This window comes from Scatophagus argus, chromosome 3, assembly GCF_020382885.2.
Source record: "Scatophagus argus isolate fScaArg1 chromosome 3, fScaArg1.pri, whole genome shotgun sequence".
Lineage (NCBI taxonomy): Eukaryota > Metazoa > Chordata > Actinopteri > Scatophagidae > Scatophagus > Scatophagus argus.
In genome coordinates, this window is record NC_058495.1 from 21,980,348 (window position 1) to 22,008,290 (window position 27,943).

Genomic DNA, 27,943 nt, shown 5'->3' on the forward strand with positions numbered 1-27,943 from the left:
GAGCTACTTTTTTGCAAAGCAGAGTCTCTGTAAAACGATTCTTTTGAACTCTGTCCCCACCACAGTGAGAAGGATATATGTTAGATCTGCTAATATCTCCATTTGCATGTCCTTAAAATACAGTTTTAATTATAGATAAGGCTAACCTGCGATAGCTCTACCTCTACCTCTAAAGCTGTAGCACACTCACAGCATGTTGTTCGTGTAGATATTTTATAGATTAATGTTGATAGTGTTCAATGTGGACGATTTGATGGTCAAAAAAGTTGAAATCGGAAAATAAAATGTACACTCTCACCTGTACTAATATGCACTGCTCTCTTTAGCTTTGCAGCTGCTCACCTCCAGAAAACTGTTGATCTGAACTGCAGCTTTTTGACATTTTCTTCACATGAAAAGGTTAAAGTTAAGCCTTGCAGCAGGTGCACTACCTCCAGCTCTGTATGCACTGACTGTAACTGTACACTGGGCTCTGACTGGGCTCTTCTCCCAGTGTTTTGCCTCCATTGATTGCTGGGCCACTCTGCTGGAATGTGGGAATTAATTAAACCATTTGTATAATGGACTTAGGCACATAAAGACAAGCAGGGCTCAGCAGAGTGGTGGCATCCTGTGGCTCTCATTGTCCTTGAGGAACTCTCATCCAGATGTTCAAACGGATTGGCAGCTGACCTCTCACCCGCCCCTAATTATCATCTGAATGACAACATGGCCAGGATCAATAGTTCCCAGTCGCAGTTTGAAGATCACAGATAAGAAGCCACCTTGTTGTCAGAGAGAAAATGCTAATGTAATTAATGTTCAATAATCCTCTGGCAAAAGATCTGTGTGTGGATATTGATGCTGATTATTTACTCCAAACAGGCCAATGAGGGGGAAACACACAGACCTGGCAAACAAGATTTTAAAGGTTTCTGAGCCAGTTTGAGCACACTTGCTGCTGGTCACAGTGTACTGAAGTGAAAGTGTAAACCAGAGGAGACTTGCTGTTGAGAGTGCAGCTCATCATGAGGTCAATGGGACCGTTTAGAGCAGTGTCAGACTCCCTCTTTGCCTTCCCTTTGCTGTAGGTGTATGTGTGTGGTCAGCTATACTGTGGATGGACACTGCAGACCTTCCTGCTGTCATCAGACACAATGTGACTCAGTATGTTACGGTATAATTACACTTTATGATAATGACAAGGTCTGAGGAGATAGTTTAACTCATAAACATCCTGTAATTGCCTTTTTCCGCCCCATAAAGTAGCTTTAAAGGTGAGAAAGTCCAAACTGTCTGACAATATCATATTTTTATCAGCTTGTTCCTGAAAGTGACTTATTGAACTTAAGTATGTTTTTATGAGACATTGTTGTTACTTTGCACTTGGATTCCATTGTATTTTAAAGGAAATATTGTGATTTTTACTCTGTTACTCCTTTTTTTTTACCGCAGCTATAGTTGCTAGGGGTTGACTTATTCAACATATAATCATCCTATTCAACATGATGAATTGTTACTGATTAAATTACCCAACAGAACATAAAGGAGGTAAACCTATTTCTGCTTTGACCAGCTACTGATGATTAACCAACAGTAATAATAGTCCAGCTTTCTAATATAGCATTATTCAACTAGGCCACTTGTGTAACAAGTATTTTTACTTTTGTAGATGAAGTACATTTTGCTGATGAAGACATCGCTACTTTTATTTAAAGGGGCACTCCACCTATTTTACATGAGGTCACACATGCCTGCGAAAACACTGTTATACTGTCTCCTGCAGCTCTGGAGGATAATTGGTTCCAGTTCTTTATTCAAACTTTATAAAGTTTATATGCAAGAAAAATAAGCAAACCATTTTTCTGGTTTTGTGCACAGTCATATCATATTAACATATTTGGTATCTTTGGTACATTTAGATGTCAGATAAAATTTGACATTTAATTCAACTGATCCACCGGTAGGACACTGCTTATGGGACATATATTATAAGTATTAACTGGTTATTTTAATAGTTTGACATTTTGGGAAATACATTTCTTTGCATGCTTGCCAAGAGTTAGATCACTAGATTGATACCACTTTTGTGTCTGTAAGGCAAATATGAATCTACCGCTAGCAGCTGGTTAGCTTGGCCGGCAAGGGGAAAACAGCTAGCCTTCCTCTTCTTGTGAAATGGCGAATTGTCATTAAACGCTTTGAGTTTTGAAAGGATTAAAGGTCCAGTGTGTAGGATTAAGAGACATTTAGCGACAGAAATGGAATCTGATATTAATAATTATTCTTTCATTAGTGTATAATCACATTAAATTAAGTATCACTGCCTTTTCGTTACCTTAGAATGAGCCTTTTATTGGCCACTGCAGGTTCTCCTGCAGGTGAGATGAGAGGTACTCAAGTTGGTTGCAATCTGCAACCTCACCACTAGATGTCACTAAAATTCTGCACACTGGGCCTTTAAACAAACCCCATGCCATATGTTGATTGGTAAACTTTTCAGGTGCTGGTTGAGCCAGGTTGGCTGGTTTCCCCTGTTATGTTAGGCTACACTAACTTGTTCTTGGATCTAATTTCATTTTTAGGGTACAGACCTGAAAGTGATATTAATATTCTTCTGGGCCTCCCTAATTTCCCAAAATGGCAAACTGTGCTATTGCTTTAAATAATTGTCAATAGAAAAACGTTAGCATTCACTCAGTGAAGTCATGTTACACATCACACTTCCTACAAGACCTATTTATATGGGAAAATGTGACAATGTTAAAACTCACAATAAAAATATCAAATAATGTGATCTCTCTATCCCAGAACAGCCGAATATTAAGACACTCACTAGGAATGTGATGAGTTCTTCCATTTCCCCCCATAAGCCCACCACTTCTGTTAATGTCCAGCACTGTGGCTATGTGGGTGCTAACGACACCACCTGATGACACGATTCCTACAGTATAGTGTGCCCTGCTGCCCTCCACTTCAAGGTGTATATTTTTCGTTTTGATGTCGACCCAGCTGCCACTTGCCTCAGCTCACAACTCTCAGACTTACGGAGTTCATGATTAACTCATATTTTTTTCCCCCCATCTTCCAAACCTCTGCTCACAACAATGCTTCCCACTGAGGCAATAGCAATTTCTCTGAGAAGCTGCACTCCTCATGATTCAAAATCATAAACCCAGCGTGTGTCAATGAGGATTTCATCCCTGATTTTTGCAAAGATGAATAAAACAGGTTGCGGGGAAACAGGCAGAGATGCCCAATTAAAGAAATTGTTATTGTGAAATAGCACTGGATCTCATCTGGATTTTGCTTCAATAAGTATCCCATTCCAGCTTAAATGATCTATATGAGCAGTGAAGAGAGGAGGGAAGGGATGTTTATGTGTGTGTGGGTGGATGTGTTCGTTACAAGATGGAGAGAGATGAAGCAATACAATTTATTCCTTAAGTGAGGTAAAGGCCATCTTGCCCACCATTAACAGAGCAGAATGTCGGCACGGGCTGATAATTAAGTAATCCATGAAAGCGTGAGCAATATAGGACAATCACTAACATCCTCTGCTCCTTTGCCACATTTTTTTCCCCTTCCAACATCATTTTAGATTATGCCGGAAAATATTATTGCATTGTGATTTGAAACTGCTGCTAAAGAGGAAAATGTTCTGCTCACAGCTCCAAAATAATGATTCCAGTGAGATGAACTCATTTCAAAGACGCGTGTCGCCTGTCACACTCTTCTGATTTGCTCCCTTTGCAAGGTTTAGGTTAATATTTGATTGAACGGGGAGTGTTGTTGGTTGTTTTATTTTTATCTGTTGGCATTTCTGCACTGACATATTTAAACTGTGGGCCTGAATACATGATTCCTGCAGCGATTTTACCCATATACAATATGCACCACCCCTGCAATAATATGTAAACCTGTCACTCTATTTCACACTTATTTTAATCAGAAACTCTCAAACTGACTTCCCAGAGTTTTTATTTCTTTTACTTTCAAGGTATTGGATAATATGTTGTTACTGTGTTAACAGAACGGAGCTTAATATTAATTCATTGATCTCTCACGGTCACTTTCATAGAGCAGATGTTTTGCCTTTAAGCGCCTGCTGCATTGTGACATCACTGATTAGGGTGTCCCAGCGTGGTTTAAGATTTGAACCAATGGCCAGTTACTTTTCAGGCTTCCAGTCACCACACAGGAAGGAAGATTTTACCGCTTGTTATGCTTATTGATGTTTTACTGTGTTTGGTGGGATCCCAGCTGAACGCACTGCACACGGGCAGGTGGCCTTACATTCGTCAAAATGTAAACCTAACCAAAGTAAAACTCGAGCATTTAACTGTATGACAAATAAATAAATAAATGAAAATTAAATATTGCATTTACAATATAGCTCACTGCTCTCTATTACAAAATTTTACATTGTCAGAAAATGACAACTGTCCTGTCGTTTCATCATGTCTGCTCCATCATGTTAATAAACACTGTGCCAGAAATTCCTGTGATGGAAATGAGGAAATATACCACAAAATGTTAGCATGCTGACACCATTTAGGGTTAGCATAGCAAATGCTATTTGTCAAAAACAAGTAAAACTCTCTCAGTTGATCCTGTTCGTCTTCATATTTCACCTTGTACGTCTCACCTTGAAGCTCACTTTTGTACTTTGAGCCATGTGCTCCAGTGTCACTTGACTACGTCAGCAGTAAGACACTCCTGAATTTAGCTTTTGGCTTTTGTGCAGCGTGGCAACCCCACTGACCCCACCAAAAAGCTGCTCTTGTGTACAAAAGGCGAATTTGTATTTTGTATTGTACACTTAGCACAGCCTATAAATAGACTGTAAAGCAGACTGATTCCTAAAATCATTTAGCGGGTGAAAAAAGTGTTGTAGTTTATTGTGCTAAAAAAATAAATATTAAGTGTTTTGTGTGAATGTTTGTTCGCTACTACTGCTGCTGCTTCTAAAATCGTTTATTATAGCACGTTTCATGTCGTTCTCTCACTTCACTCTCAGTTTGTCTTAGTAGCTGTTTGCTCCCTGCACATATATGAAAAATGGACACGATCTCGCTCCACACTTCATCATGCTGGTCCAGTTGCCACTGAAATATTTATCCAGATTGCAATTTACAACAATCCACAATTTACGACAGCAGTCTGTATCATCCATCTCCCTGCTTGTCCAAATGCATTTCTATTGTTTCTTAAAAGAAATTGAATCATGGGAGGTTCAGGACAAGACTCTTCAATTTTTTTTCCTGGCTTCCTAACAAACGGTAACATTTTAATTCTTGCTTTCATCCCTCAAGACTGAAAATACAATTTCATGATCACCTCGCCGCTAGAGCCGTGTTTAATAATTCCCAATTATGCAGCCAGGCACCTAGTCCTCAGCGTGAGCCCCACCACAGCAGCTGGTTTGCTGCTCTGTGTGTGTTCAGTCACCTTGATATCATCGATGAACATGTTCCCCCCATCTTAGCAGGTTACAGTGCCGGGACCTGTGCTGTTGTTTTAATAATACAGCATGGTATTGTCCAGGAGGGAGTTTACTCTGTGTCTCCGGCTCCAGCCTTTTTTCTCCAATTTGTTACGCAGTTTACCCAAACATGGAGCGTGGAGTGTTTCAGGCCCTGCATGTGGACGATGCACCGGCGCACAGGGACGTTGCGAGAAAAACGAGTCAAAGTGCCTGTATTGACAAGTTTTGAAGGAAAAGCTGTTTGTCCTCATTTCAAGTTTTCCCACTTACTGTACTTTGGTTTTCATTTTTTCTTAGCACACACATACCTCCACAGTGAATTATGAACAGAGAGACTAAAGGCTGTTGAAGCAAGGAAGTTGCTGAATCACCTGGCTGATGCTTGGCTTTTGCTAGAAAGTGTGATATCTGCATGTTGATATGACAAGAGTGAGAATGTGATTTAAATTAAACATCTTGAGGGCTGTCACTTGGCAGAACGTAAACTGAAACCTGTTTGTAGGAGCTGCTGAAGACATTTTTGAGTGCCTGTGTATATTGATAGATGTGTTTTACATCCTTTACTTAAGAAAAAAAATTCATTACCGCACTGTAAAACAGTTAAAGTAAGTTTTTTTAGTTAGTATTAGCAGCATCAAAACAAAAAAAAAATCCACAAACCCATAAAAATTGGCCCTGTGACTGCTATATCATACAATAAATAATATTAATGAATTATTATCACTGTTGCATTAATGTGTAAGTAGCGTTTTAGATTAGATTCAACTTTATTGTCATTACACATGTACAAGTACAATGCAACGAAACGCAGTAGAGCAACGAAACGCAGTTTTGCTGCTGCAGTTGGTCAAGATGGCTTAAATGTTTTACTTTGTTGGATAGTTCAACATATAACCATGCATCATATTTTACAAATTATAAAAATACATATAAATGTACTGAAAAATACAATACGACAATAAATGTAAGTACTCAGCTAAAGTACCATACATTTGTACTTGAGTAAATCGACTTTGTTACATTTCTTCCCTGCTTTTGCCAGTCTTTTGAATTTAGAGAATATTTTTGCCCTAAAAATACCTTTTAACAAACCTACTGGGTGTATCAGAAGATGACAAAACAGGGACTCATATGGAGAATTTCAATTTGGAAGAAGATAACCAACATTAACACTGCAATGAGACATTCAACAACTGTTAATGAAGTCAATGACCAATAAGCAGCCGAACTCACGGGCTCAGTCAGTTAACACTGAAAACTGGAGGAGGGTTTGTTTTGCTGTCGTGTATGAAAATGTTTTGCTCAGTGTGTCTTCTGCATTTCCTTCCTGTTCTTTGTTCCTCTGCTAAACATATCTCGAAATCACCCAGGGTGTCGCAACGGGACGCGCTCTCACCCTCCAGCAATGCTTTATATCAGACTATCGCCTGAGCGTATGTTGTGTAATGCTACATTACAACATCACTTTGTGGTTTTGCTCTTTTGTTTCATGGTGTTAGAATGAATATTAGCCGGCAAACCCATGTCATGTGTCAGATATGCTTTTCTTGCTTTTCCAAGTCAGTACCACCTTGGTCTTAATGCATGAGTCCTAATGAATGGGAGATGTGTGCAGGAGAAAGGGATGTAGGTGGCAGAAATAATAATAATAATCATAAAAAAAACAGAAAATACCCACCTGAACACACACACACACACACCTTTAATGTCAGTGTCTGAGCACTCATCACATTATACAGTGAAGCTATTCAGGAATGGAAATACCTCACTGTGACTGGCCAGATATGACACAATACAGTTCAGTACTTTATTTTTCTAAGCTGTCTTTCTTTACTTTTTTTTTTCTTGCGTGTCACCTTTAATATACCACTCCAATACCATATGGAAGCAAGCTCAAAATTAGTGATTGCAGGTCATGTGGAGGTCAAAAGTCTGATCAGAGCCATGTGTCCTGAACATTATGTGTACATTTTTCATGTCAGTCCTCGTGGAAATCAATCCTCACCGTGACCCACCCGTGTGCTCTCAAAAATCAGGGAGCATATTCCTGAGTTTACTGTGCGCTGGCATGGCAGGAAAACAGGAAGCGCAACACACTCCACTACTCACACACACCGCTCTACTTTACTCACGCACAGAAAGAATCGTTTGCTAAGAAGTAAAACTGAGATAGTGAGAACACACGCCTCAGGGTGCTCAACCACTAAACTTTGTTTCTGATCTACTTTGAAGAAGATGCATCTCTCTCCTCCATCATCGGTTTCTCGTGAACAGTGTGATCAAATATTGCTTGTCAAAAAATAATTTTTCTTCATATTAAGCAGCGGGGATCTGATGACGCTTTTGATTTAGAATGTCATTTCATTCACATTTCCTGAACAGATCTGGAACACAAAACCAAAACTGTATTTGTTGAAGTGTGCAGCAGCTCAGTGTGTGTGACTTACAGCAGGAAACAAGCAAGTGCTCATCTGCTGTGTGTGTGTGTGAGAGAGAGAGAGACAGAGAGAGAGAGAGGTCAAGGGGTGTGTATGAGTCTAAGTGTGCGTGTGTGTGTGTGTGTGAGCAGTGGATCTTGCTCCTTGTGTACCGGTGTGCAGGGCCAGGCAGGCCTCTTCAAAGCAATCTCTCTCCATATGGTGTTGTGTGCTGTGAGCGGGTCAACATGCAGCACAGCTCTGGAGAGGGGGATTTTCTCCCTGCCCATTGTCTGTCCACAGAGCCTGCGGAGAGAGCCTGCCGCTTTCAGGGCATCACCGCCAGGCCCTAATATGCCAAATGAATGCATGAACGAATACAAGGGTGAATAACTGAATGAATAACCAAAGACAATTTACATAATTACAAGTAGGGTATGTATTTTCTAACGTTTGAGCAGCTATTTGCATATTCACACACTATAGAAATTATTCAGTCAATACTAGGTCCATCATGTAAATACAACTCCTTTGAATTAACAGAAAAAAAGGGGAGAAAAAGAACTCAAACAATAATAATGTTAATGATGTTTTCTGCCCTGAGGGGAGATCTCCTCCCATCCTCTGGAGCGGTTGCTGTCAGAATATGAATTGTGATCCCAACAATTCAGTTATGACATGTTTGCTTAACAGGTGAAAATATCAGGCAGTAAAAGAGAGAGAGAGAGAGAGAGAGAAAACGAAGGCTTGTTTGTGTTGTATCCTTTTTTCTTCTCTTCTTTTTTTTCCTTCTTTGCCTGCAGCATTGATCTGATCTCAAACAAACCATCCATTTCATCCATTTCAAATGTCGAAGGGTCTTTGTTTCAGTCATGTGATCACAGTTTGCAGAAACTCCCCGCAAATTGTCGCCACTGTCTTGTTGCATCATTTGAAGTGCTATTTTCCCTCATGTCAGCCTCCTTTGTGATCAAGATAGACACTGGGTTTATGTGTGACGACATCTTTTGAACTATTCAAAAGAGCCACCATCGCTCCGTGCTCCTTTTGTTGTTGTTTTAGGTGGGATAAGAGGCCAGTTAACCTTCACATCGCTTGTTTGAGAATGAAGGCAGGTTGGCTGGCGGTGGAGGGGAAGATGCAGGGGGTTGAAGTGAAGAGAACGGCAGATGAAGAGGGAAATGGGGAAAAAGGTGGACAGAGAAGTGTTGTGCATGCGTGTGTGTGCGTGTTGACCTGCCTACCCTTCACCTTTTGTCTCACTGTGTGGTGCTGTTGTGAGTGCTGGAGGAGGACATGTGAAGAGCCGGACTCTGGCCAGCAGAATGGAACCCCTGCCTGGGTTTTCACAACTCTCCACCCCCACCCACCCCCGTCTCTTTCACTCCCGTCTTCCTGGCCTGCAGCTAAAAACACATATTTTCTCTGTTAGGGGGGGGTTTAGATCAGAGGGGAACCAAACACATCAAAAGCCCAAGGATGGAGTATGTAGTTGTATTTGACCAGGTCAGTCAGATTCTGCACCGTTCCCTCACTTCCCTCAGTCATCTCATTTTGCAGCTCTCAGAGTCTTTATGCCTCATTTTGCTTGTCATACTTAAATTCCTCTTGTTTGTCAGCCATAATTCAGCATCTCATGAATTAGTCATGAGAATAACTACTTTCATTTAGAGGCTTTAAACTGTGCAAAATCCTCCTTGGCTGACTTGGCAGTAGCACACACACGCATGCACATATTGGGTGGGTGCTGCAGGCAGGAAGCTTGGGGCCGCAGTAGATTCGCAGCACTCTGTCCACAAATGGGGCGGGGAGGCGGGGGATGTAAATGAGATGGCCTGCAGTCCTACAGAGGGGGGCACTGATCGCTGTCCACCACATTAAGCACCACTCATTCCCTCCCCGCTCACACGCACAGTCATCACATCATATGCAAAACAGGAGCCTTCCAGTGTGAAAAACAACAACAACCGCACTAATGAAACACTTGCCCTTAATGTTCTCCTGAGTAGCATGTCATTTATTGAAGATGGAAACATGTTGTATTTTTAAAGGAATATGATCAAAGTAGCCACTGACTGAACCTAAACATACAAGGCAGTGAAGGTTATGGTGCTGTGCTGCTGGTTCAAGGCTTATTCATGTCTGATACTATTTAGGCCAAGTCTTCATAAATTTGTCCATCATGTGTTTTGTCATGATGTTTGTACTGACAATCCACAAGTTTAGCATCCAAACACCATTTTATTTGGAGGCTAAATAATATTTAGAGCACCTGGTATGTGCTATGCTTGTATACTGCTGAATGGTGTAACTTACTAGCCTGCATTTCGGAGAGAATGTGGGCACACAGAACACCAGAGACCAGGGTTCATATCCTGCATCCTGTCTGTTGTCAGCGTTAGCATAACAAAGGCATGTAGGTTAAGGCTGCAGAATGATCACGGCTGTGGTTAAACACTGAAAATGTAAACCTGACCAAGCGCTTCGACATACTTACAAAATAATCATAAAATACTCAAAGAATAGCTTTACTTTTTCAGAAAAAAACAACAAACAAGACTGTTGCTGCCCTCATATCTGGGCAGCAAAAGTGAACCTACAGCCAGCAGCTCATTAGCTTAGCTTAGCACAAAGACTGGAAGAGGGAGAAAGTAGTTAGCACTGCTCTGTCTGAAGTTAAAAACGCAACCTGTAAGGGAAGCTAATTTTGCTGTTACTGAAGGACAGATGCAAATCAGTCTTTTCATCAGACACTAAGTAGTTTAAGGATATTTCCCAAATTTTTGGAGCGCTCTTTTAATTATGCATTGAGCGCCGAGGGTTTATATAGGAAAACAAATTAAATCTGCCATCACTGAATGATGATTGATTGATACATTTTGTATGAATACTTTTACTGAAGAATTTTCTTTAAATGTGACTCAGGTCACATTTCATTTTTTCAGAACATATTTGCAGCAGTAATATACAGTATAAACTTATTTTTTTAGAAGAAAATGTCACACTCCTCTGCTTTAAGGAGACAGCAACCTTGATGAATTATGGAACCACAGCTATGGATTAATGCAGATAGTAAGACACCTCCTGTGCTGATTTGTCAATAGAATCGGCTTTTGGTCACAGGTGCAGTCGATAGGACAACATGGAGGACTATGACCCAGCAGAGATCCTTCAGTAGTCTCATAATAACTTGACAAATTCTGACAATTGCGGATTGCGGCAGCGCACTAACGTCCCATATTTGTCAGGGACAAACACAGCAACATGACGACACTTGTTGTGTACTTTACTCAGATTTACCCTCCCGTCCACTCAGCAAACAAGCGCTGCTGAGCTTATTTACAGCAGCCTCAAGTTCTGCAACAGTTAACACATTTGTACTCCCTGAATGCTTCATTTATTAAACCGTGTCGGCGCAATTTGTTCACTTAGCTACATGCCTACCTATTTGTTCCTTTACATGACAGGGTAGAGCTTCCTGTCAGAAGTGTTTTTGTTTCCTCTTTGCATGCTTCCAGCATTCAAATGTGCTGAACACACAGAGCGCACCCGGGCGGGAGAGGAAGAGAAGGGAAGGAGAATAAGCAGACTGCAGTAAACAACACTTTGGCTCTTTAAATAAAACATTTGTTTGTGATTGAGGCTTCGTGATGTGAACAGCATGACCTGTTTTACTGGGAGTCTCTCAACAGCCAGCCCGTCGCCCTCACAGAAACAGATCCCATCTCTCTACCCACAGACTCAGGGCCTATTTATATTGCATGAGAACAAATTTTTTTGACAACTTGAGTGATAGATTTGTACAAGGCCCAAATGTTTTCTTTTTCTGCAGAGGCCCCATCTGAGTGACATAAATTGCTATTAATAAAAATTTTAACAATACATGGCAAATGAGTTTTTTCTGTTAACATGGCATGAGCAGAAGCAAATGGTGCTTGTTGAGGGTTTCCTGGGAATAGGGCTGCTGTCTGAGTCAACATTTGAAGAAAGCATGTTTGGGGAGGAATGAAAGCATGTGGTGCTGTATTCTGAGGAATAACATGAACACATGAACAGTTACCAACTGAGAAAACACAAGCCAGCTGACAGAATGGCAGTCAATTGCTCATCTCTCAAATTCCTGTTTTTCACTTTAACCAAGAGAAAGATATTCATTAATGGGAAAGTTATGCTTAAATGACTGAATGTACAAAATGTTTTTTTCAGGAATTGCTTACATGAGTTGAACCCAGATAACAGACATTCTTCTGTATTGATTTTCTGAATTGAATCAATATCAGTGACAGAAAAAGTAATGAAATTAATTAATTTTAAATTTTTATCCTTAAAGGTACTTGTTCACGAACATTTCAAGGCCTCACAACATAAGAAACAAAAAAAGACAGTTATAAAGAAATCAGGTTGGATTCTGGGATGTGTAAGATGCCACAGTGTGGATAACATTTATTTTTCCAGAAATGACACCCATTTTTATCTCAATATCCCGAAAAAGATGATTTGAAAAAACAAAAACAAAACTCCATTTACCTTCATTTAATTTTTCATTTCATTCCTATTCCTGTAATATTTCTTATATTCTGAAAAGAAGGACTTCTAATCTAATCCCTCATTTCTTATCATTTACTTTTGGCTCCTTATTAGAGGCTGGTTGTGCTGCGTAGACACACACACACACACACACACACACACACACACACTCTCACAGTCTCTATTGCTCTGTATGGGGCAGGCTGACAGCAGCAGACCAGGATTCCACAGTTGCCTCACTATCTATGCATTTTGCCTCTCACTTTGTGCTGAAATAATTAACCGCGCGCATGTTTCAAGGCGGGATTACATTTGTCTAATTGTAGTGAGCGTAGTCATGGAGACTATCAGGCCATCGGTGAATAAACAGCCTTACTTGGCAGTGTTTGGCTAAAAATGGGGCTTTGTGCAGATGTCGGACACAGATTTATGATGGTGAAACAGATTATATTTGGCAGGAAAATCAATAGACTGACCACTCTGGACTGGCTGCTTATTTTGATAAACAGCTCTGTGGATGTAACCTGCCCAGAAGCTTGTCTCCTCATCTGTTTGCTCTGGGAGTGCGAATTAATGCAAAATTTTACTTTCCAAAGCACAGTGGTTGGGTTTGTATGTCTAAGTTTCACACAAATTTATCCTTTATTGCTGTAAGGTGCATGAATATTTTGTGCTTTTTAAAATATAACATTAGCAAAGTAACAACATTAGATTAAGGCAAAAAAGTTAAATAAATGCTTTTTCCTTTAGGTAACTTAAATCCCATTACAAAATATTGAAAACAGTTTGAGACATTTATCAAAGGAAATAAAGCCGAATAATATAATTCAAGTTTGGGTACCTCAGTTTAAGGCAACATCTGATTAAGTTGTCATGAATAATGATATCATGCAGAATTTAAAGAAAAAGTCTGCAAACACCCAGAAAACAAGACAGGGGTTTAGTTTTTTTTTTTTTTTAATTCAGTGACATTCAGAAGTTGAGGGAAAAATGACGACAAAAAATAAATACATAAGAGTTTGCAGCAGTCAGCGATGCCGTTATGCAATGCTGATGACACGGTGGAAGCCACACTTTGCGTCTGCACAGTAGGGGTAAGTAGTGAATGAACACTAAAGTTAATAGTGTCATAACCCAGACCATTATGTTCATGTCGAAAGTAATAAATCCCGAACTTAATTCTGTAAACCTAATGTCATCTAAACCTGTAATAGTCATTTCTCTGGCCACTTGGGGCAGCAGAGACAAGTTGTGATCACAACATTCACACGTCATCTTTAAAGTTGATATTGCGAGCTTGTTATCACACTTGCTTTTTTACTCACCCAGCAGTTATAATATGAAACTTTCCATTAAATTCACAGTGATTAATTGACAGCCTCTGAATAGCACCACAAGCACTTTTGTTTACGAGTACTTTTGTTTACAGTACAACCAATTACGTACTGTAGGAAATCATAGCATGCTTGCAGCAGCTTACATCCAGTTACTCTGAATAATACTGCGACCTTACTGTAATTCAATTAGGTATTTACTCTGTGAAGAGCAACGTTTGGTGCTGTGTTTCTCTCCACTCTGCTTGTCTAATAGTCATTGTCTTTTAGCACTTTTAGCTACCATCTCCTGAGGAAATACCTGACTCCTTAGCTACTAAATCAGAATCAGAATCAGAATCAGAATTCCTTTATTAATCCCTGGAGGGAAATTCTTGTTTTTACAGACATTGCACATGCAGTATTCCCGACCAAGAAAGGAGAAAAGTGCAGAGTATAAAAATAGGATAAACAAAAAACTAAAATCTCAAGTACAAGGTATTTACAAAAAACTGTATTCAAATTTTTTAAGAAAAATTTAAAAATACAGGTATGTACATGTGTAAAAGAGCCAATATGTACATTGTATATACAACCGTGTTTCATGTTAGTGGCTAATTGTGTGTGATTTTGATTTTGACCACTTTGCATCTCCAAATGGTACACAGGTGCATCTGTGTGTGTGTGTGTTTAAATATCTACTTAAGTAGATTATAAGTAGATATAGATTATACTTAATTTATTATACAAGATCACAGTATTCCTCACACATTAGCTGCTGCTCATGTTGACATGCTGATACTATTGGACCTAAATTTAGATTCACACATATGTCCAAGACTAAGAGACCAAGAGTTCTTGGAATAGTTTGCAACAGTTCAAATCAGTTGTAAAGACAAGAAGGCTTGATCATATTGGTCACTGTGAATATCTTTTATTAAATCAATATTATATTATTACTACAGCATTGATTTTGTGTAAGTCATGCAGTGTGAAAAGGTTTCCACTATAAAAGCAACACAAATACACAGTTAATAGCTTGTATCCACATAACTCTAAATCTAATAAAATCAGCAAAATTGATTTATTATTGTTTTCAATGACTAAATCAATCAGTAGGTATAGGTATAGTGAGGATGTTGATTATGTCATTTCACCAAAGTTGAATGTTGTCATGAAAATATGCACTGTTACAGTTTTTTTCTGACATTTAAGTGTAAAATTAGACATTTTATCATACTGAGACCCTAAGTCATTCAAGAAACTCCATCTAAGGGCCAGATGCAGGCTACTGCAGTCCTCCCAGCAATTAACGGTCAATTCCCATTCACAGTTACAGATTAGTATATGTCTTTAATATATTCACTTTCCTGCAAACTTAAAACGAGCTCAGTTAACAGTCAGGAGAAAAACATTCCAGGAACAGAAAGTCAATAATGCCGGTATCCCCCTCAGGGTGCACATTACCATTGTTGTGAGCCAGGTTAATGTACTTCAAACAAGGTTTATTATATACTGCAGTGAACAATAGGGAGGTAAGGAGTGTAGTGGTCATGTGCTGTAAGTGAGAAAGGAAACTGATCACTATCAAAAATACAGTGCACACATATTGTATATATGTATATACGCATTTGTATGAGTATAGTGTTCTACTTTTTGCTTTTTTTTGTTTTTATTTATAAGTCTTTATTTTCTTGCCTTAGGGCAACATTGTGCAGTTAGAACACTTGTCTGGGAATTTTTACTGTTTTACTGTTATTTACAGGAAATGGACTCAAAACAGTTAGGCTCATTCCCCCTGGCAATTAGGACACTGAGGTCAAAGAGAGTCATGATAAGTGGTTCCCCAAATCCGGCAGTTGGAAGGTCTTGAGTATTGTCGTTGGTCAGTTAGCAGAGTAACGTGTGTGTGTCTTTGTTTGCATGCTGTCAGAAGATGAAAAAGGATATATGACACATGCAAATTTGTGCTACATTTAGGCCGGCGGAAACACACATACAAATACAGACACATAAAATAATATTTAACTGTTTAACGTGTAAGTATATGTGAAATACTGTATATATACTTCTTATATATTTTACTAGGCAACAAGTAGTACATTTTGACTAGAGTTAACTCCCCCCAGGTTGTTAAAATACCCAAATTCCTTGAAAAATTATTAAGAATGATCACATCGTCCTTAGTGAAAGATATGGTTCTGATAAGACTCGTCAGGAAAACATTATAATGATATATCACCAAAGATTTTATCAAAGTGAAGTGTTGGAAATCATCAGACAAACGTTTACTTAACACTGAAATTCACCAACATCAAAAAGTTTAGTTATTTCCTTTTAGTTGTTTTTGTTTATGTTCATTTGGCTGTGGTATTTTAGTTTAAATGTAATGACTGCTTAAAAAACAAATACAAAAATAGTGATAAAATATTTTATTATATTTAATTATTTTGTATACCTGACTATATTCCATGTAATTTTACTGATATTTACTATGACATTGTCTGTTTTACATGTATTTCCATTGGCTTGAACACTGTTGGAAACATTTAGGATAATGAAACAGCTGAACTAAATATAAAATGAAAACCTACTTGCTTTTAGACTATTTAATGTGGAAATATTGCATATAATATGTTTAAGAATATTCTGCCCTCTTTGATCATATTTTGACTGTGATCTTACTGCCCGCTGTGGCCCAATGTGGCCCATGGGGTCCAATGGAGTCACCCTCTCCACTCAGCAAGCCTGAGGTCCAGGAGGGGGCTTTTAGGACTTACTCCTACACTGACGAGTCTGCAGCTCATCAATATTGCAAAGGAATAAAGTAGGCTGGTGTTGAAGGACAGGGGTACTGAGGCCTGTTCAACCATCACCATGCTCCAAATGAGAAGAGTAACAGGGATATAGATTTAGGGATACACTTTTGCTGTTAGCTGTTTAATAAATGATGAGGAAACATATGGTTTATAGCACATCCTTAAGAAATTTACCAATGGTACAGGAGGTACCATTACATCTGATATGTCATGCTGGTCTTTAAGCCTGAGATGTCAGACAGCAAGTGAAGAGCACAGCAAAACAAGACACTTGAGCCTGTGACTTGACTGTGGTGGTGACCACAGCTTCTCCGTTATTCTTTAACTCCTACTACCCCCTCGTCAACATATGTTTCTTCTGGACAAAAGCAGAAGAATGTAAACTACAGCTCAAAGGGATGGAGAGATTACCTTTATTTGAATTATAAAGTATACAGAATATGAATGACTTCGAACACAGCAGGGGTCCCAAAGCCCTGCATGGTTTTCGTTCATTATGCTGTGGTACCTCAGCAATGGCCTACTGTGCAGCAATAAAAGACCAATGAACGGTGCACATCCTCTATTGATTTGTTGCTGAATACCAGAGTGAATTTTCAGATGTATTTATAATGGCCTTATTAAAGCCCCTTTTGATCTAAAGAATACAACAATAACAGAATTGTCTCTGTTGTTTGCAAGCAAGATTCACTGTGGTAAAAAGAAAAAATAATATCAATATTAACTGGAGTTTTTCCAGGGGTATTCAGTTATTTTTCTTTTTAATCATAAAATGTAATCACTTTAATGAGGGGTGGGCTTGGTGTTATTCTTTTCTACAATTGATGCAAAACTGTCCATCCAATGGTGTTGCACCACACGACTTTTCTGCAAATGAAATATTCTATTTGAAATACAAACAGCGTTAATTATTGAAACTGACACTGCACTTGACTTTGAAAGACTGTCAGCTGTTGACATTGGATAAAGAAACAGGGAATTGAGAGGATTTCTGTGCTCAGCCCTCGCATGATCAAGACATTATTTGGAGGTGACTCTCATCTGTTTTAAGAGTTATTGAAGCGGGCAAACACAAAGACAAGTGATCTGATGAATCGATGATTAATGTGAGAGGTTTTTAAATAAGGATGAGGACCAACTCTCTTCGTGCTTGTTTTTTTAAAATGATTTTCTAGTGGCGTCAAATGAAAGAAAAATATAAGAAAGACAATATCAAGTGAAACTCAAGGGGCACACATTATTCACTGGAAAAAAAAATTGCCAGTTCAAGCGTAACCAAATTCAAATGAGTGAGAGGAGATAATAGTGAGCAACATTTGCCGGTCAGTTGAATTGCATGAGGTCCGTCTTTGCAGAAGGCTCTTCAAGAAGGGCTGTCGCTGTTTAAAAAAAAAGGAAACAAGTAATTTTCTGGAATTAATTCAGATGCCCAATCCTACAGTACTACAATATTCTACGTTGTGGAACTGCTACATTCTGCATGTGTAGGGCAATTTACAAAGCCCTGCCTTAAAGCAGTTGTAAACAATGTCTTATAAAAACAGTGGACCGAGTGAGTGTGAAGACAGTGTGAGGTTGTCAGCGGTGTTGCTCATAGTGATGAACCTACAGTGAATAATCCACCAGCTTCCGAATCTGCAGCTGCATTCATACTCACAGAGGTGCACAGTGTGCTTCAGCTCATTGTTTAGCAGGTACACTCTTACTGCTCTTGTAGTTTCATTTTTACACACAGCAGGCACCTACTGCTCACTGCCACTCAGAACCTGTTCAGCAAAAAAACAGTGGACAGACTAAGTTAGCAACTAGCAGGTGAACATAGTGCAGCATTTAGCATCCAAAAACCAGACACTTCCCTCAGGAGTTAGTAGCCTAGAGATCAAAAATAGAGCTAAAAGAGGGTCAGTGCGGACTTCAGGTGGTTTATCAGGTGGGAAGAAGTGTTAGATGTGTGAAGAATTACCTGTTTGCTAGCAATTATCAATATCACATCAGCTAAACCAACTTAATACTTAAACTAGGACCTGGATCCATGTACCAGTGAAGGTCCCCACTGGCTGTTTTTAGCATGGAAGATACTGTTAGTTTAAATGTTTTCCTCATTTTGCGTAATTTACCGATGGGGTATATAATAAGTAAGAGTGGCAATACACATTAGGAGCGCCCCCTGCTGGAAACCAAGGCAGGGCCTGTTGTGCTCAAAGAATATGAATAACAGATTGAATAGTTCATTTTCTGCCACATTAAAACGATTGCTGCAGATTTAAAATATAAAATTCAACACCTTTCATTCATTACAACTATCAGTTGCAGTACTGGTTCATGCCAATCAGTAAGTTGTGAGTACAACCAAATTTTATGCTGAAGTGAACACTTTTATGTTTTCTAAAAATGAAACGATAAGCTGTCCCACTGCTTTATCAGGACTGATAGCAGGATCACATGAGCATAATGAAAGCTGACATAGAGACTGAATCAGTATTCATGAATTTGTCACGAAGCTGACATGAAGCTATTGTTTAGGTATTACAAACACTAAATAAATGAGCAACAAATTGCTGGCTTGTCTTCTTGTTAACTCGAACTCTCAGCTTGCAAATTATTATTGGGAAAATATGAGGCTGTGATAAGACACATTCAGGACAGCTGGATTACATTAGGTATATCTTGTTATCTGGAGTATCTTTTGTGGATTTTCATTTTTGATGAATGTAAAACTTCTTATAATAACCATTCTCCACATAGTTTCCCCTCCACTGTGACCCAGTCTAAATGTGTTGTTTTTTGTTTAACCGAAGATCTGTTGTCCATATTTAGGGAGAGTTGGTCAAAATCCGAGAATATCATTTGACTTGGCAGGCCTGTTTAGGCAACCAGTTGCTGCTGCTTTCTGCCTTTGTAGATGAAAAGACTGAAACAAAGTTACACTGCTTATGAATCACTCAAAATTATTGAGCGAGACATTTTCTAAACACTTCTTCCGATGGACTGCATGTGTATGCCTGTTTCAAATGTCTCTAAGAGTCACGGTTATCTTTAGGTTTCCTGATGTGGTGAGGTGTTTTCTTGTGATGGAAATATTGCAGCTGAAGGTTGTGCAATACTAACATATCGGTGTGAAGATGTGATAAAGCTACAGATATCATTTCAAAGAGGACTTTGTTTGTTTCCCTAAGGGTCGCTTACGGTCGTGCTTCCTCACTCAGCCTGATTGAGACGCTCTCAGCTGCCAACAAACACAAATGACCCGATTTCTTTTTCATTGTGTTGATGAGGTGCTGCAAAGGTGCAATGTATAGAATAGCCAGAGTAAACTGAGCCATGACTGCTTGGAGTTGAAACTCGTCCCTGTGAGCCGATCGGCAGTCACTGTGCACTCTGACGGCAGTGTTTTAGTTAAAGCACTGTTCCACCTCAAACCCGAGCTGTGAAACAGTTTGACTTGTGCAAATATCATTCCTACATAAAAAAAAATGACCATGCTGTTAGTAATGTTTTCCTTTTTATGGAATCCATGGCACTGAAAACTATTTCACAACTTGGAGTTTTTTTTGAACAGGTTGTCAAATATGGCCTGTATAAAACTCCCTGCAGACTGTGAGCAAAAACACCAGTAAATTTTAAATATCTATAAATCGTTTTATTCAACAAAAGCTAGTAGAGCAGCGAGCCATCAGAAGATGTGTTGGTGGCAAAAAGAATGGAAGTTTTTCCTCTTCTCTCAAGGCAAGACAATACTGAAGCCCTTCTGAGGCCATTGGTTTTCATCAGTGGTGTGTTGCTGTACGCCAGCAGCAGGGGCACTGGTTTGGCTGGATCGCTAGACAGGAGACAGAGGGAGGGCATGTCGTGCATTTATATTAGCTTAGGATTTTATACATCATTAGAGAATGGACCGACTCCACTCTGCTTTGCCAAGAGGACATCCCATGATCTGAAAGACAAAACTGAGGGGGAAAAGGACCCATTTCTATCATATAAACATAAAACGGTGTCACTTGTTGTAATATGGCACCTCTCATGCTTATTTTTTGCATCTCACGAAGCTCCATGGCACACAATATCACTGAAAAACAGCAAATTAAGGACTCCAGAAAGCGTGTAATCCTTGTGAAAAGTGCTTAATTTTGCTCATTTGGAGGGATAATTAAAACAAACGTAAATAAATAAACAATTCAATTTCTCCAAAGACTTCATTCTTCCACATTTAAAACACCACAACAGCTAATTATAGCCTTAAGTCAGGCGCTTTGATGCATGTTCCCTCAGCTAGAATCCATGGCTTTTCTTTCCTGGAAGTGCTTTTCTGTCAGTCCTGAGGTAAACTGCCCGATGGCGCACAGCAGGCTCTGATCACTCTGAGCATATAGTGCATTTATCTACCGGTAATGTTTTTTATATACATTTTTGAAGAAAAAAAGAATAAGTGAGAGGTTACCCCATTCCATGTTGTCTCCATGGTGGAATGGCACAAGGACACTTCCACAGCCCACCTCATATAGAGATTGTAGATTTGAGGCTCCTTAGAAGCAACCACAACCCAATCTTATTCCTTACATCCTGCAGAAAATGTACATCTACACAGCAAATTAATAAATAAATACATTTTAAAAATTATTCCCCTGGTTAAAGATGTGGGCTCTCAGCTCCACGTCCCGTCTGACATTGGCAGGCCCTCTGTGTGTGTGTGTGTGTGTGTGTGTGTATGTGCAGCGCGAGCCCAAAATCAACAGCGAAGAAGGAGAAACCACCCTGTGTGTTGGCAGGCCACTGCTGTTGGGCTTGTCACACACAGGAGGGCTGCTGCTGTCACACTCAAATTCACAAAACCGTAAACTTGCCTGGCCTATGTGAAATGCTTGGGAGGGAGGGCAGATGGAGAGCTGGGGGTTGAGGGGGTGTCTCGCATTCGTGCAGGGGTGGAAGTGTACCTGGGCACTGCCATTTCCTCTTGGCTCCCTTCCTGGTTTGTCTTTATGCCCACACCCCACACAGGCAGCCAGGCCGTTTCACATGCAAACAAGTGTGAATGTAGAGGGGAGTTCACTCCGAGGCTAAAAAGGCTTCTCCAAGCAATGACGCAGCTCCATCACGCTCCCCTCCTATTAAAGTCAACACAGGGTGACATATGACATCCAGACATGCAGGGAATAATTGTTTTTACTGATGCTCCCTGACGATGCCTCATTCATGTATAAGGCTCCTCGTCTCGGCGGACCGCCACTCATGTGTTTCCCATCAGGAAAGTCTGTGGTTACCTTCCTGATTTTGCTGGACTGGAAAAACATAGCTAATATGGTGTGATCTGGAAAAAGCTTTGATGCAGGGGCTTTACAAATAAACCCCCAAATGCCATATGGTTTGCATTCATCTCTTAATTTATTTCCTATAAATGTCTATTGAATATTCTGCCGAGCCAACATGTGTGTAACCAGACTTGGAAAACAGAAGGCCAGGGAGAGCAGTTTGTGGCAAAGTGTGATTATTATGATTTGTCCATTTGTGTGTGTGTGTGTGTGTGTGTGTGTGTGTCCTTGCTGCATGATAGATGAGCTGCAAAGTTGTTCCAAAACAAGCAAACAAGAAAACATGCAAACAATTCCCCTCTGAACTCAACCATTCCTGGCTCACCTTACTGTGCCAGGCTCGACAAAAAACAAAATTCCACTCAAAGAGCAATTAAAAAGTAATGATTGTACGCTTCACTATGACTCATCAACTGACAGACTTTTCCCTATGAGGTTGGATATTGGGTTACCGCTGACAGAGAAGTCAACAGACAGCAGGCGTCCAGTGGTGGAAGACATGGAAGTGAGCTTTTCCAAATGCAGCAGAATTTCCTACAGTGGCTTCCAACTCAGTGAAGATACATATAACCTGCTTTCTGTGCAAGGCTTCACCGTGACTACAGGGAGCCCAACGTTTATCATCAGCCACAGCTGCTCGTATGGGTGTCAGCTTTACAAAAGACATAACATTTTGTCTGACATTATGCTTGGAGCCATCTATGCAAAAACAGCAAAGCACAAACATGTCAAACGTTCACTTCACAGTCGCGGTCAGCAGTAAACAGACAAATTTTCCACTTGCCTGACCTTTTCCATGATGTTTAATCTCTGCAGCTGTATGAAAGCTTGCAGGAAGTGGCTCGTCTGCTGGAGTTTCATTTTCAGTCAGCTAATACTACTAGAAACACCCCATGAGATAAGCCCAGTGTGTGTGGAAAAAAAGCACTGATTTTGAACAAACAAAACAAAATAATGAGTATAAATGCGGTGAGCGTTCTGGTCACTAAACATCCGCCTCAGAGAACATGTCACATGCCATTTGGTGGCCCCTTTAAGCCAAAATGAGACATTTTTAGCACGTCTGAGGCTCCTGGCAGCGTTAGTGCCACGCTGTGCTGTATACAGAGCAGTGAGCTATTAAAGGATGCACATGCAGCATGTGACACTTAGCAGCACATGGTAAATATGTACCAGACAGAATATTCATGCCTGTCCCTCCAGTCCCACCAAATGCATTTTAGTCTGAGATGGTGGAGTCCTGTATTTACTTTCAGCGGGGTGAGAGGAGGAGAGGCTATAATCACTGATTGAAATGTAAATGTGAGGTGCTAACTGAAGTATTAGGGCCAGCGAGTGCGCAGAGTAGAGATATGAATTACAATCTGTCTGACAAATTTTTCTCATTGGACATTATGTAAATGGAAGTATAAGTGACTGGTAGTATTTGAAACAAAAATCGATGCAGTAGGCGATAAGTGAGAGTGGTTGACAGAGTGGTTCTGGACATTCGCAGATATTTTAAATTCAGGGATGATAATTTGATCATGCAAAGCATATTCATTACATAAGGACCTCTGCATGGTAATAGAAAACATAACGGGTCCTATAAAGTTAATATTGACTATAGCTGATCATTTAAAAGTAGATGCTCTTATCGTGGGATGTTTTCTAATTTTGTATTTTTAAAGTTGAAATTGAAATTCATTGTTGACAGGACATCATTATGCATGTACAGTATATCCTTGGTGTTTGCTTTAACACTTGTGTAGTGATTTGGTCAAAATTGTAATTAGCATAAAGATCATTTTCTACCTCTCCGGCAGTAATAACATCCCAGATATTTAATAGTAAAGTTAAGCCTGGGAACACAACTTCATATTCACTTCATATGTCAGATTGTGGTGCTTAAAGAAAAGAATAGTGGTGTTTGTTTCATATTTCTTTTCTTATTTCTTTCTTTTTATTTTTTTTTAGTGCCCAACACCACTTAGATATGATGATATGAACCCACAAGTGAGCTGGTAGTTCAGGATGTCTCAGGGACTGAGTGAACTGAACATATAATATGACCTCTAATGGTTGGGAGGGGTCACATTAGAAAAGTGTTTTGGAAGATATGATGTTTCAGGACAAACTCAAGCTGCAGTAACTTGTCATGGTAGCTGTGGTTTGTATACTGACAAGATTTAATTTTGATAATTTTGTTGTTTCCTCTTTACAATGTGGGACAAACACAGCACTGAGTGTGCAGGAGCTGCTGATGACACGGGGTGTCGAAAAAATTTGCAAAAAGCAGACTTAGATTTCATCTAGAAGGAATTAGGGCTAACATCTGCAAGCTAGCTTGCTAACATTATGCTGCAAATGAAAGTGGAAAACAAAGTTTTGTGTCATAAGAACCTGATGATTTGGTGGAGGCAGACATTTAAAAAAAGATTCAAATGCTGACCTGAATAACATCAAAGTGAAGTCCCACTTGACACTTTTATCTTTTTCCTCTCTGTTTTGAAATGGAGCAGCCTTGACAGAAGGGGGGGGCCTAATCGAGGTGGACCAGCTCGGTCTGCACCCAGCCCAGTTCCTCGTCTGTAAACAATAGGGGTGTGGATTATTTTGGAAACAATGTGTTTATTTAAAAAGCCCACTTCCTGTATGGACTCAGCAAGTCTCCCATTAATTTTATTGGCGGCGGCTCCTGCTCTGAAAATCATTGTTTAGAGGGGGGAAAAGTACAAAACAGGCAAGGCAAAAAGGAACGCTTTGCATCAGCGCTTGGTTCCTGTGTGATAGGACAACAGCATTAATAGAACTGGTACTAGCTATTTGTGTTGTTTAATCATCTGAAGGGATCTTATTGTAAGTTCAGAGGAAAAAAACAAACGAGGAAACATTTAGATGTTTGTGTTGAGCTTGCTTTGGCATAAGCTCGCTGCTGCGTGCCCGACGTATGGAGATGTGAGTTTCTTTAAAAAAAAAAAAAAAGAAAGAAAGAAAAGAAAGAAATAGAGCCAAACAAATTTTTTTTCTTTCTGCTTAGTCTAAGCTGCCATGAGCGGTCTACAGAACGTGCCTGCCGGGGATGAGATTCAGATGAGGAGCCCAGGAGCGACGCCCACAATCCCTAACTGCCCAAAGCCACATCCTGTCCAAAAGGAAAAGACTTGCACTTTCTCCTCAGGAGGAACACAGGCATTAATGTGATCTCAATTACCCATAAAGCTGTCGTGCAGCAGCACTCACACCTCGCAGCCTCATTCAGCACCGGTCACATCCTGCCGTACACATGCGCTTTAACTTTAGCTTATCTGATGGCTGCCTTGGAAAGTTTTGAGGCCTCCAGAGCAGGAAGCAAACAAAACTCCTGATGTGCCGTCACGCCAAACCAATTTTTCAACGCTGAGTAGCCTCAGTGGAGTTTATGAGTTCATTTCTGAGACTGACAAATATGAGGGGGGATGAAAAGGCATTAAGAATAAGCAGAGCAACCTTAGCCCTTCCAGGCGCACACTCAGAGGCCAGAGAGTAACAGGTAAACTCGGGGGAGGGTGGTTAAGCCCTAGTTAGGCATGTAAATCCCACCCTTTACAGGCAAAGCGCTCCAGTAGATCCCTGTCAATTTCCTGCAGCTGTGCTTGGGCGGATTTACATGAATACACTCTATCACTAGCGCTTAGCCTCCTGTGTTATGCATTTACTCACTTTTGGGTGGGTTCTAAAATTGGTTATTTTCTGTTTTACTTTTTTGTCTTCTGTAGAGAAAGAACGGTTTTATTTACAAGCCACCCAGCATAGCTTCTTTTGTAAATTGACTCCTCAGTTTTGTCCACGAGCCAGGCACAAGAAGGTTAGCTGGCTGTTTCCTGATAAGCTGGCAGAACCTATCAACCCCGGCAAGAAGATAGTGCTCTGTATTTCTGTCATGCTTTATCATCAGCTGGGGTGAAACTAAACCGGTGTTAAGCGAGAGTAGAGGGACCATTTCCCTGGATTACAGGCGTCAACTTTAATTTCAAAGACCAATGGTGTATCCAGGGAAGGTGCAGGCTTCGTTTGCCACAGATTGGCAGCAGGCTCCTGATAAGGACCCAGTGGCGTTGTTCGCATTCACCACGGGTGCCTATTGATCTCCGAGCCGCTGGTTCATTTCATAAAATACAAGGCAAATGGTGTTAGAGCGGCAGTATGGCTCCCTATTCACCAGACACGCTGCGTCCTGTGCCAAGCTGTCTCAGCTCTGTGCTGTGGCGAACAGGAAACGCACCGCAGGAAGACAGAGTATTTGTCAGTAGTCATTAAGGAAGGAGGTGACAGTTCAAGCTTTTTGCTCATGGAATACAGCACAATGAGCTTCAGAGGAAAGATGCTTTTTCTTTACAACAAAAGCTGAGTGAGGTTACAAACGAAGTTTTATTCAGAGAATTCTTCCAGCTCAGCTTGCGAGGCTCTCAGTGGTCAGACTGTACCTGAGCTGAAAGCAGAGCTATCATTTGGAGTATCAGTGAGATGATCGCCATCTGAGAGTAAAATTCATATCAACATATTGAGCACTTATTCAGATTGAAATGTCTCCCTCCTTCTCTCTTTTTTCCAAACTAAATTTATGAAAAGCATAATCACAACATGAGGGCCCTCTTATTTTATTATCAGTGGGTGTTATTATTAGAAAACCATTTCAAATGATATGTCACATGGGAACAAATATCATTTACAAACCACTAATGACTTGCAAACACTCCTCTAGCCTCCGGTGCACAATGACGCTGTCTCACAGTGTGTGCTCTGTTCGTCTCTCCACGGAGACGTGCGGTGGGACACTGCACGCCTTCAGAATCAAACAGAATAAATAGGAAGACTTCTTTCTTTCAGCACAGGCCATACAGTGGCAATAACATTAATTCTTAAAAAAAATCAGCCATTTAAACCTGTCATTACCATGGCTGCCTAATGGTTTTAAGGTGTGTGTTTGTTGCAAAAATTCAAATGAGACACTAAAATATGTACATATTCTCTGCAGAGATGGATTAGGTTTTGGATATTAATAATTAAGCAGGCATTATTATTATTACACTTTGCATCTTCTGGGTGGATCAAACTCACCTCACTGCTGGACTGCTAATAATGAGTCATCAATAAAACATTCTCATAATGTCAGAAAGACACTTGTGTAGACGCACGGTCTAATTTTACACGGGCTGACTTGGTCATTAGTTCACTATGGCGTGAATGCTCCGCCATGCAAAACACAGAGGAGGTTACAGAGGTGGCCTGATGTGGCCTGACAGTTGGTGCATCAAGCCGCTCCTTCATTAATGTTAATCGTCTTGAAATTGTGAATAACCAAATCACTGCACCTATATGCAAATATTTAAAGCATTTTACTTTTTAATGGAAAATGTGTTTTTGTTTCTGGCACTGTCATTTGCATAGTAATAGTGTCTATTGTATTGTGTTTCTCAAGCCTCAAACTGGCCTTGGTGAGCACTGGATAGTCGACTATGCTTTGATCGGAGCTTTAAATGAACAGATGAAGGCTGCAGCACGCACGGAGAAAAGTCATATGTAAACTCTGAGTTAAAGTTTCCCTCTTCAGATCAGAAATTATGGAGGCTGTTGGCTTGAAACCTTCCAAAATTTCGCAGAGTTGTAATGAGAAACTAAGAAAAGCACAGACCAGAGGGGGAGAGCTGACTTTATTGCCACCCAGACATTATAACTTAATGCAAATTGTAACTAGTTAAGCACAGCAAAATAATATGATACCATTGTCTGCAGCAGATTGATATTATAATGTTAGCATGTGCAAATAATCACATTTTCTCCCTGATACAATTACATTATTTGTTATGGTTGTATCATACACCAATAAAAGCAAACATCATATTAGGATTCATGGCACTTTTCGCATTGCATTATCAATATGTGGAAATAATTGTCTGCTGAGAGATTAAATTACATTATTGTGTATCTTTTTCATGCCTAATAAATAATGATGGATGGCTCTTATTTTCATCACCACCTGCAACCATTTTGTCTTCTTCCCCCTGCAAGTTAAAAATGAGAGAATAAATAAAGAAATAAAAGGCGAGAGTGAAGAACCTCGAGCAACACAGAG

At 39.9% G+C, this 27,943-nt stretch overlaps 1 long non-coding RNA gene across 1 annotated transcript in view; it reads left to right on the top strand.

Moving 5' to 3' along the window:
• The window catches only part of LOC124056870, a 50,663-nt gene extending 22,815 nt beyond the window's left edge, over nucleotides 1-27,848 (top strand). The window contains exon 3 of the long non-coding RNA XR_006843022.1: nucleotides 24,869-27,848. This is a non-coding gene — a long non-coding RNA (uncharacterized LOC124056870). The remainder of the gene's footprint in view (nucleotides 1-24,868) is intronic.
• Nucleotides 27,849-27,943: the final 95 nt, after the last annotated feature.